Source organism: Onychostoma macrolepis, chromosome 01 (assembly GCF_012432095.1).
Source record: "Onychostoma macrolepis isolate SWU-2019 chromosome 01, ASM1243209v1, whole genome shotgun sequence".
Classification (NCBI taxonomy): domain Eukaryota; kingdom Metazoa; phylum Chordata; class Actinopteri; order Cypriniformes; family Cyprinidae; genus Onychostoma; species Onychostoma macrolepis.
The window spans coordinates 9,215,704-9,228,323 of record NC_081155.1 but is presented as its reverse complement, the minus strand read 5'-3'; the positions used below and the strand labels follow the sequence as shown (position 1 = coordinate 9,228,323).

Genomic DNA, 12,620 nt, shown 5'->3' with positions numbered 1-12,620 from the left:
AGGCGGGATCATCAACTCAGCACCCAACTAGGCCTGATCTGAGCCAACCACACCCCGCCAGGAGTAGACAGTTCTCATCAGTATCCGCGAGTCAGGGAGGAGGAGAGTATAGGGGGCCGGCGCCAAAGATTCCTCTGTTTATTCATAACGACCCAATGGAGTTCTCTCGGTTAAAATTAGCTCTGCTAAACCTGTTACCCGCGGATGCTTCAGAGCTTTTCAAGTATCAGATACTTGTGGATCATGTGAAGCTTGAAGAGGCCTGTCTCATTGCCGACTCTTTCATCAACTCACCTAGGCCATACACGGACACCATGGCAGCCTTGATGGAGAAGTTTGGCCAGCCGCACCATGTAGCCTTGAAGCGGATTGCTGCAGTGATGGAGTCGCCGAAGATTAAGAGAGGAGATATATCAGCCTTTGAGAGATTCTCTCTGCACATACAGTCACTTGTAGGTATGCTGCAGACATTAGGCCCAGATGGAGAAGTTGAGCTGAAATGCGGCTCACATGTGGCCCGTCTCCTTACCAAGCTTCCAATTGAGATGAGAGCGAATTTCAGGCGTCTGATGTTCCACCGTCCTGGACACACTCCTACGCTGCTCGACCTGGCAGAATGGCTTCGATATGAATCGTGGTGCCAAGGATACGACAACCTTTCTGAAATCCGTGCCCCAGGGCTGTCTGCCTACCGAGCCGAGAAGCGTCGCAGCAAACCCATAACTACGGTTCTACATGGGGCTGAGAGCTATGCGTCGAATCAAGCAACTAGACCAGAAGTCCAGAGTTCATCCGTGCTGAGACGGAAAGGCAAAGTGAAACCCTACTGTCCGTATTGCGAGGGTACAGAACACTTCCTCAATAGGTGTCCGGCTATTCAAAAACTCACTCGAGAGGAGGTCGTAGAGTGGATTAAAGTCAACAAGAGATGCTGGAGATGCGGGAGAGGACATCAAGCGGCGCAATGTGACCTCAGAAAGCTCTGTGATGTGTGCCAAGGAAAGCATCTAAGGGTACTGCATGATGCCAACGCACGCACCAAGGTTGAGCAACCGAAAGATGAAAGTTGTCTTGTAAGTACCAGTACGGAAGTTCTTTACCTAGACAGACCATCGTCCCATTCTCGTGTTCTGTTGAAAGTCGTCAGAGTTCTTCTACGCAACAGAGACAGGACACTAGATACTTATGCGATTCTGGACGATGGATCAGAGCGGACAATGCTCCTTCCTGAGGCAGTTGACAAACTGGGCCTGCATAAGAAGCCTGAAGATCTCGCCTCCGCACAATTCGACAGGAAGTTCAAACCCTGAAGGGCGCCGTCTCATTCAAAATCTCATCCCCACTAATCCAAAGAGAACGTTTCGGATAGTGGAGGCCTTCACTTCACAACGCTTGGGTTTAGCAGACCACTCATACCCCATTGTCAGCCTGAAGAGGAGATACAAGCACCTGGGAGACCTTCCCCTTGAGCAATTTGAGCGCGTCAAGCCACTCGTGCTGATTGGTGCAGACTACCCCCATCTACTTACCCCTGTCGAGCCGGTGAGACTGGGTCCTCCTGGAGGTCCGGCGGCCATTCGCACGAGGCTGGGATGGACGCTCCAAGGACCTGCTCACCTTACCCAGTGGGCCCCGAATATCCAGCAGTGTCTCCTCACTAGTGTCTCATCCCAGACGACAGAGCTGATGCAGAACGTGGAGAAGCTCTGGAAGGTGGACATCCTGCCATATCAGAGTGGCAAACTGGCAGTGAGGTCAAAACAGGATAAGGAAGCGCTAGAGCTCCTGGAGGCCAAGACGAAGCGAGTACAGGTTGCAGGCATCCTTAGATATGCCACGCCCCTGCTAAGGAAGCAAAGCATCCCCCCACTCAGAGCTCCCAAGGAAGCCGTCCTACCCAGCCTCAGGAGTCTAGAGAGACGCTTGGCACGGGACCCTCTACGAGCTGAAGAGTATTGCGCAGAGATTCGGAAGTTGGTGGAAGCAGGAGCGGTCAGGAGGATCGACTCAAGCGAAGCCTCAGCCACCAATGAGTCGTGGTACATACCGCACCACTTGGTGAGTCATAACGGGAAGAGTCGTTTAGTCTTCAACTGCTCTTTTCAATTCCAAGGCCGAAGCCTCAATGACACCCTCCTTCCTGGACCAACACTGGGCGCCTCTCTACTGGGAGTTTTATTACGCTTCAGGGAACATGCGGTGGTAGTTAGCGGAGATATCAGAGGCATGTTCCACCAGGTTCAGCTCTTACCAGAAGACCAGCCACTCCTCAGGTTCATATGGAGGGACATGAAGCGCGATAACCCCCCTGAAGTCTTCCAGTGGCAGGTTCTACCATTTGGTACTGCATGCTCACCGTGCTGTGCCACCTTTGCCCTGCAGAGGCATGCAAGAGATCATGGCGGGCCAGGAGAAGGAATCCAGCATTCGGTGGAGCGCTGTTTTTATGTGGATAACTGCCTCCAGAGTGTGCACACCGCGAATGAGGCCAAAGAACTGGTGGACCGGCTCATGGAGGTACTAGCTTCCGGAGGGTTTGAGCTCAGACAGTGGGCTTGCAATATACCAGATGTACTCAGACATCTACCAGCAGAGGCGAGATCCGATAGCATGGAGCGATGGCTTTCCCATGACGAACCTGGCCTGTCGGAACCGGCCCTCGGCCTCAGCTGGCACTGGGGATCAGACACCTTAGGCTACAAGAGCCGACCTCTGGAGTATGGAGCACTGACGATGCGAAATGTCTACAAGGTACTGGCCCGACAATATGATCCACTGGGATTTATTGCACCTTACACGACTCGTGCCAAGCTCATCGTCCAGAGCATGTGGGACAAGCCTCGTGACTGGGATGACCCATGTATCCCGCAAGACCTGCAGAAGGCATGGAAGGAATGGGAATCTGAGTTACACCTACTGCCATGCATCTCTGTACCCCGACCCTATGCTCCAGCCCTTACTGAACAGATGGTTGTTTCCAGGCAGATCCATGTGTTCAGTGACGCCTCCGAAAGGGTTTATGGCTCAGTCTCCTACCTCAGGACAGAAGATGTCCAGGGACGAGTCCATCTAGCATTCCTTGCAGCAAGGTCCAGGGTAGCACCCAGGCGGCAACATTCCATTCCCCGCCTCGAGCTATGCGGTGCGCTGACTGCTGCTCAATTGGCCAAGACGATCGAGAGAGAGCTGACGGTGAAGACGGATAAGACAATTCTTTGGAGTGACTCGACGACCGTGTTAACCTGGTTGCAGTCAGAGTCATGCCGCTTCAAGGTCTTTGTGGGCACTCATGTGGCGGAGATCCAGGAGCTTACGGCAGAAAGTACCTGGCGCTACGTTGACTCTGCACAGAACCCGGCCGATGATGTTACTCGTGGAAAGACCTTGGCAGAATTAGCTGTACCTAATCGCTGGAGCCAAGGGCCATCTTTCCTCAGCAAGGGACCTGCCGAATGGCCATCCTCACCTAGAGAGATCCCTGAGCAGGATATCATGGAGTATAAGAAGATGGCTTCATGTGGAGTGATATCAAGAGCTGACAGGCAGGAGGCTCATGGAGGGCAGCCATACCTGTCCTGGAAGAGTATGGTCGAGGCGGTGGCGCAAGAGAAGCATGGAGTGCCGGACCAAGACGAGCCCTTGACCACAGAGGACTATCGCCAGGCAGAGATGACAATCTTCCAGAGAATCCAATCTGAATGCTTTCCAGTGGAGTTGCGTCATCTTAAAGCAGGAAAGGCTGTACTTCGAAGTAGTCGTCTCCTTACCCTATCACCAGAGCTGGACCCTGATGAGGGAATTATACGCGTGGGAGGGAGACTCCGACGGGCCGAATGGTTAGACCCTGCCTTTAAACATCCCATTGTCCTGGACCCCTCCCATCCCGCAACGAAACTCCTTATCCAGGACTATGATGTTCGGCTCGGTCATCCGGGCCCAGAGCGAGTATTCGCTGATGCGTCGGAACTTTTGGATACTCCGTGGAAGAGAGGCGATATGGAGGGGGCAACACCAATGTCAGGAGTGCCGGCGATGGAAATCGAAGCCATCGGTCCCAAAGATGGCTGACCTACCTGTGGCCCGTCTGCGCCTATACAAGCCGGCGTTCTACTCGACTGGTGTCAATTGCTTCGGACCCTTCCAAGTGAAGCTAGGACGACGCTCGGAGAAAAGATGGGGCATTATCTATAAATGTCTTACCACTCGGGCAGTGCACCTGGACCTCCTGCACGCTATGGATTCTGACTCCTTCTTGATGAGCCTTAGACGGTTCATCGCCCGCCGAGGGAGTCCAATGGAGCTCTATTCGGACCAGGGCACGAACTTTAAAGGAGGTGAGAAAGAGCTCAGTGAATGGTTTGATAGCATGTCCTCTGACCTAAGACGACTCCTAGCCAGGCAGAAGATTGATTTCCGCTTCAATCCCCCTGCAGCTCCCCACTTCGGGGGTACGTGGGAGAGGGATATCAAGTCTGTTAAGACTGCGCTGTATACTGTCATCGGAGTTCAACCTGTCTCAGAAGAAGTATTGCTTACAGTGCTACTAGAGGTCGAGGCTATACTGAACTCGAAACCGCTGGGTTACACCTCCTCCAGTGTTGCCGACTTGGATGCCGTGACTCCAAATGTCCTCTTGATGGGGCGGCTGGATGGAGCGCTACCTCCAGTGGTGTACCCTAAAAGTGAGGGACTGAGCCGGCGAAGATGGCGACACTGCCAAGTCATAGCAGATCACTTCTGGGCGAGATTCATCAGGTGCTACCTGCCAACCCTTCAATGCAGACAGAAGTGGCATGGTACCCCAGCCGATCTGACAGTAGGTTCAGTAGTCTTGTTGATGGACCCCCAATTTCCCCGGGCACTCTGGCCAGTTGGCAGAGTGGTTAACCCTTTAAAACCGGCTGTGTTGGCGCCGACACATCAGACCAAGCTGTATTCATGTTACCATAACTCTTCTACCGTTTGCACTATCAAAATAATTCAAATTGCTCCTGATAGCAGACAACATGCGCTTTTCGGCAATATATGGCTTATTACGGTAATTTCTTGCGCTCCGTCAACAAATGACGGCAGATTTCCGGGAGAGCGGGAAGGGAGAATTTGAATGGAGAGATAGGGAGCGCGGAGTTTGTTATTGCATAAAATAATAAACAAAATGAACAAACACATGGTCAAGGAGGAGTAAACAGCATAAGAGTCGATTAGGATGATTTTTGATGAGACTTTGGGAGCAGCCCGAGTGAGACTTTTCACATGTGGTATGTGCGTCGCTATAATGAGTCCGCGCATGTAAATGAATGGGTGCACGCATGTACATGCATGTGTACATGTGTGCGTGTATGAACAAAAAAGCCTCCTGAATGAAAACTGTGCAACCCAGTGTCCCAAAAATACTTGTATATATGTATTATAGTTGAATTTTGAAGTAAGAAGTGTTGGATTATTTCGATCATGATTTTTCTCTTTTTTTTCTAAATAATAATAAAAAAAAATATTCCGTTTTTTTAGTTTTGTCTATTTAAATTCTGTTCACAAACTCAAAACACAAGATTAATGGTCAAAAACTGTACTTTTTGGAAAGCCATTTGTTTTCTGAAAAAAAAGACACCTTGCACTTGAAAATAGCACATTCTGTTAGAATTTTACAGTCAAATAAACAAAATGTGTGAAAATGACCTATTTTACCCTTAGGTTTTAAAGGGTTAAAGTACATCCCAGTGTGGATGGGCATGTACGATCTGTAGATGTACAAGTTAAAGACAAAGTCTACACCCGGCCCGTTGCAGGGCTTATTGCTCTTCCAGTCATACCGGATGTTGAGGAGGAAAAGGAATGCCTGTCAACGACTCCAGATTAAGAATACGCCTTTACATGAGCAAATTGCACACAATTTGGGGGCGGCTGTGCAAAAGGCGATAGAGAGAGTGTCAGAGCGCTGTCGTGCTAGCCAGCATGGGGACTTTTATTATGAAACGCGCTTATCGCGGATAGCCGGAAGAGACGCTGTTCATTACTCGGAGTTCGGCAGACTGCCTCCACCACTGCATGCGATCGGGTTTTCTGCCTAAACTAGTGTTGGAGACGTGCGTCATTAATATCAGCCACAGTTGAATGTATTTTGTGTTGTGTGCGTCCTATAAGAGTGGGTACATATAAACCTGCAACGTTAACTGATTGATGCTTGGCTTTATTAGTGATGACGCAGTTATTAGCAGTTCAATGCTGTGTGATAATTCTATTATCTACATGCTATTCCTGTAACACATCTGTTGATTTACACTGTTCGGAGTTATAATGTTTATAATGCTATAAGTCATTTGGATAGTTAATAATAGCGGAAGCACTGGTATACTAAGTGTTTATACATTATTATGTTACTGTAAGAGGGGAGCAGCCTATAGTTGTGTATGCATAATAATACTTGTAATGGTGGTTTTATTAGAATATTGCTCTTTGTTTCTGGCAGGAGAAACCACACCTTCCACCACAATCATACATCTCGTGCTTCTACTGATATGTACCCAGCCCTCTCAAGAAGACAAGATCTGTGAAAGACAGTACTTAAGTTCTCCCTCTAACTGGCTCACACCTCCCATCATTCTCAGCAACCCGTGTATGCTTATTAGCAGCGGTCCCAGAGCCCATACTGAAACGAGAGTATTCATTCCTCTGGATGTTTCCAAAGAGGCCTCCTTGTCTCTATCACATACACCACCAACTGCAGTCTTCAAGTCTATCTGTCCACATCCTGTTAGTAGAAACTGACTGATGTGCATGTAAAGGCTGACTCCCCTCTCTGATTTGATTATAGCGCATCTGTGAAAATAAACCAGTTCAAACTGCTACTTCCCTCTGTGGTGTTCTGACCGACACACCTGGTTCACTGCGATTCGAGCTAGCCCTAACAGTATAAGGTAGCCTTCGCTACACAAATGATGATTGATGATTTGTTTTCTATTTAAGAATGACAGAACAATGTACCTGGTCAGAAATATAGTCAAAAACCTTCCCAGCCTCAGCAGTTTCAGATGCATTGTATGCTCTTATAAGCAAGCCTTCTTACAATTTGATCTTTGTTCTTATCTGTAATGAGAAATATATATTAGAAAATAAAGTCGATAAGTTTGTCAAGCTTGAACAAATATAAACACCAATCAACCAACACTACCACAGTTTGCTGATCAGCTCAAAACAAAGTAATTGTATGTTCATAATCATGGTTTTTCAAAGATCATTAACCTCATTACAATGAAGCCAAATTGTTCAGGAAATCAGAAATAAATACACTTCATGTTGCAAATAAAAGAATGCTAATGTTGTACACGTTATAATGACTAATTTTATTTTATTTCATTTTTTTCTGCCAATGCATGCGTCAAAAACATGACTGGTACAGACAAATAACGTTAATTAAATACAGATCTTACCTGAAGTCACAGTGAGGTTCCAAAGTCTGACACCATACACGCTTGCAGAAGCTGGTAAAAATAAGAACATACCGCTATATTTTCTAATTAATTTCATAGTTCCCCCAAAACAATTTGAATTCTGTCATCACTCACCCTTAAGATGCTCCAAACCATCTAAGACTTTCGTTCATCTTCGGAAGAAAAGCGGAGATAGTATAATGAAATCTGAGAGATTTATGTTCCTCCGATGAAAAGATTCATAAAAGATATTCACTTTTCAAAATGTTCATCGCCAAAGTAATCCATATGAATTGCGTGGTTTCCTCCAAGTGCCCTAAAGAGACACGATCGCTCTATATAATATAATACTGTTTAAATTTAGACTTATATGCACATTCAAGGGACATTTGCACGCACATCATATTTGATTTACAAAGCTCTCTACTGCGGGCTCGTTATCATATGAACCAATCAGAGCCGTTCAATGGCTCTGGAACCAATCAAGTCTGTGTTGTTTGAATTTATACACAAATAAACGTGTTTTTTTTTATTATTATTTTTTTTTTTTTTATTATTATTTATTTATTTATTTTAATTCAGATATAATGTTGAAATCCTTGTGGGAATTTCAGAAATATATATTAGAAAATAAAGGCGTCAAGCTTGAACAAATTTATAAACACCTATTACAATTAATGTATCATGTAATGAACAACAACCTAATCAACCAACGTAGCATAACCCATATTAAACAACATATTTTAAATATTGCAATGGTTAATAATATTTGACAAAGGTTTGTACATTGTAAAGGTTAAAAATGTTTTTCAAAATATTGTACTTTTCCAAATATTAAAATTATAAATACAAATATTTAAAATATAACCATGTGTAGGCCTACTGCAATATAAAGTACACTAAAAACCTACTAAAAGTGTAATCATTTTGTTATGTTCTTACACAAAGTACACACAAAATATATTTTAAGTAAAAGTGTTTTTTTTTGTAAATACACTAAAACGTCACTACAAGTATGCTTGTGTTTAGTATATTCCTTAAAAGTGTAACTAAGAATATATTTATTAAAATAGTATTTCTAGTATACTTTTTATAAATACATTAAAAGTATGCTTCTGTTTAGCATATTTCTTAGAAGTATAACTAAGCATATATTTAATACAAAAGTACTTTTAGTATACTTTTTAGAAATATGTTAAAATGCAATTCAATATATTTTTAATGCACTTGAAATAAGCATGTTGGGAATACAAATGTATTATAAACATACTACTTGAATTTCAAGTATATTTTTAATACATTTAATACTCCCTCTTTTCCACCTGGGTGGACATCTTGTTTAGACACATGGCATCATGGATTCTATCAAATACCATCAGATAAAAAATCAATAAGTGAGTGACTCTGTTAGAAATCTTATAATGAGACATGTTTGGATCTTCCAACCGTACAATAATCCAAACACAAACCTCAAAATCAACACAAAAATGGGTCACTGAGCAAAGAACTAAGCTTTTGCTGGCCATTCCAGTCCTCTGACCTGAAGCCTGTAGAAAATGAGTGAACTGAAGAGAAGAAGCACCAACATGGAACTGGGAATCTAAAGGGTCTGGAGTGATTCTGGATGAAGGAATGGTCTCTGATCTCTTGTCAGGTGTTCTCTAACCTCATCAGGCATTATAGGAAAACATTTAGAGCTGTTAAACTGGCAAATGGAGGTTTCAAAAAGTATTGAATAAAAGGGTGCCATTAATTGTGTATTAGAGAAACACATTTATTTCATAATGATATTTCCCCCCATTTTAAATTATTATTATTATCCAATGAAAGGTTAGATTTATGTGATTTTTTAAAATAAAATATCAAAAGGATAATAAACAGAACTTTCAATTCAAGTATATTTTTGTAAAATATATCTTTTAGAAAATATACTTAATTACAATTATTTTAAAGTGTGTTAAAACTTGTATTGTGAAAATAGGCAAAAGCATGATGCTAATATACTTTTTATATATTTAAAGATAGTAATTTTTTTGATAGTACGTTATATTTGCAATGTACTATTAAAACAGGGAATATATTACAAATACAATAAAGTATACTTTTTTCTTCTTCTTTTTTTTCACTAGGGTTGAAGGTTCTGTGGGCCTCTTCTATGATCTCTGATGTTTAGTTCTTATTTTCTATTGGATTCAAGTCAGGTGATTGGCTCGGCCATTCTAGCAGCTTTAATTTATTTTTCTGATGGCAATTGAGAGTTTTCTTGGATGTGTTTGGGATCATTGTCTTGCTGAAATGTCCAAATGTTGGGACTGAACCAGCTAATATTAATTTACACTGATGAGGGGCAGGATTTCTTTCTAATTACTGATAGATTTCAGTTGGTGTCTTGGCTTCCCATGCCTTTTTTCACCTCCCTTCCTTCATGTGTTCAATACTTTTCCCCTGTGTCATTCCATTTTATTACACATAACTTAATTTCTGAACTTATTTGTTTTGTTTTCTTTGTATGTATGGATTACTTGGGTTGTTACCGACATCAGGTGAAAATTTCATGTCAACAGCACCTTTAGAAATATATTTACTGAGAAAAATAGTGACGTGTTCAATACTTATTTTACCCACTGTATATATATATATATATATATATATATACATATGTAATTGCAACATTTTCAAATTCCCTTATTCCTACTGCAATATTCGCAAATCCCACATTGGTCAAAACAATCTAGCATTAGAAGGTGAGGTGTTGTAGGTGCTGCAAGTTGATTGTTATGATTTCAATATAGTGAGCTGGCTCTCACAAGTACAGCCAAATCTATACATATAGATATGCAAAAGATAATGTACAGTCAGCTGGTCAGTATCACAAAATAAACACCTAAAGTTATCAGGATTTATATAACCCTTTTTTCCCCCTATGATGATAATGATATTGCCTTTTAATTTAATATATTTTTCATTTTACGACATTTAATATAAGTAAATTACCATTTAGAACAGTTAAATGGTTCTCCTAATACAACATAGTCCACAACCATTACAGAAAAAGAAAATCCATTAGATGTCTTTAAGATGTTTATGATTTAGAATGTTGTATGTAAAACTAACGTCTTATAGACGTCTGTCAGATGTTCGCACACAGCAGATGCAGCCGAAAACATAATAAAATGTTTCTTTTATGTTAACCATTTTTAAATTAAAATTAAATGAAGTGTGGTTTATTTCTATTTACCACAATATGTCATGTACAATTTCTTTTTTTTTCGTTTTTTTTAAATTTTATATTGTATATCATGTAGGAAATTTAGGGATAAGTTAGTGTGAACCCGCGCTTTGGGAAAAAAGGTGGGGGGCGTTGACTCTTGAGCGCGTTCCACCTGAGTTTCGTGAGAGGAACAGGTACAGCGAGTTGACGCGCTTCCGGATGCAGGTGCGAGAGTTGCCGTCATGAACGCGCGAATCAAAAGCGTCTGCCTCGCGCTATTCGCTTGGACGCTGAGGTCTTGATCGTTTGGGATTAAAAACTATTAACAACAACAGTTCCTCCGCAGACATCACAGCAGTTTCTCAGGTGAGCTCAGTTTCTCAGGTGAGCTCAGTTTCTCTTTCAGTCGGATGGTTGTTGGTCTCAGTGTGTTTTGAAAACTGCTCGTCAAACCGGCTTCGCCACCGGCATTCCGTGACTGACTGACTGACTGACTCATCACCTCACTCCAACCCAGCCGCTGCTCGCTTCATACATTATCTCCAAACTCGGAAGTCAAATCATTTGTGAAGAACTGATCATCTTAACGAGAGTCCCACATAAAGCAGGTGACAGTATGGTACTTTAATACAGGGCAGTGTATTGAATACCATGGTATTGACGTGCGTGAGGGATGTAATATGACTGTGAGGTACGTTTATGTCTAAACATAACCTTTGTTTCTCATTACTTTAAATAGTTCATTGTAAATGCCAGTTGAAATGTTTGATATTTAGTTTTGAAGATCAAATCATGTTTGTTTAGAAAGTTGATAACCACCAAAACACCACTTCATTGTCATTGTATATACTTCAGTTGTGGTTATTTAATTGTTTTGTTTCACTCATAAAATGTGAAAGGAGGAAAAAAATGTATGTGTGTGTGTGTGTATATATATATATATATATATAATATATATATATATTATTAATTACCATCCTGGTAGGGACCAACATTTTTTTTTTTTTTTTAATGCAGTTTTTGTGTGTGTGTTTACCGAAAAATTTAAATTGTTTGTTTGACTTATTTTGAAGAATTGAACTTGTTAAAATGAATGAGCACTGAATGTTTCATGCTTCAAAAGGACACAGAAACAACTTTACTAAATAACATCATGTGCTGTATTTCCAGGTCTTTCAGAGTCAAAAATAGTTCAGATTGAGGATAACACACCAGTTTAATTAATTTACTGAAAGCCATACCGCTTTGGAACGATTTGAGGGTGAGTTCAATTCATGTTCAGCTGCCTGTTAAGTGTTTTTGTGGATGTCCTTGTAGTTGTAGGTTAGTGTTGTTCTCTCAGACTAATAATTAACCCCATCAGTCCACAGCTGAACAGTAGACTCTTTTGAAATTATCTTCTCATCTTTGAATGTGTTTGTGAACTGTAGGAATTCACGTCTCGCTTTTATCTTCCTCCTCCACAAGGTTAAAGTTCCCTTCCAAAATGTAAAAGGATGACCACTGTGTAGTCACAGTTAACCAGGTACTTTGCTCTCTCTCACACACGGATACTCACATCTTGCGTCTTCTTGAATGGACACACCCTTGGACACACCTTGTGGAGCATCATGAGTTCGGTGAGCGCATCGGGCCTGTTCCTGCCAGTGTTGTTCCTGCTGGCTCTGGCCTTGGTTCTGTTCTCGTGCGTCCTCCGTAAGAGGCGGCAGATGGAGGGATCGTACCAGCCCAGTGCGGAAGAGTGCAAACAAGCCAAGAACCATGGAGCCGAGAGACCCGGGCTCACTCTCCCACTGCCCAAAGAGGAGAGACTGATCTGATCGATGCTGAAACCATACCAGTGTTTAGGTTGATCAGGTAGACCTAAACAGAACTTTAATTATAACTTAATATCAATATTTATGTGGAGTCCACACACATGTGCAGTCCTGACAAACAAGTGGAGGGTCATGGATGGAGAACGGTTGAAGTGGTGGTGGGTA

General features: G+C 42.6%; 1 long non-coding RNA gene across 1 annotated transcript; it reads left to right on the top strand.

The window, feature by feature from the left end:
- Positions 1–10,763: 10,763 nt before the first annotated feature.
- Positions 10,764–12,248, top strand: LOC131545929 (uncharacterized). Its single transcript, XR_009272529.1, has 3 exons — positions 10,764–11,329; positions 11,809–11,899; positions 12,106–12,248. It is a non-coding gene; the product is annotated as an uncharacterized LOC131545929 (long non-coding RNA).
- The last annotated feature ends 372 nt before the right edge of the window (positions 12,249–12,620 follow it).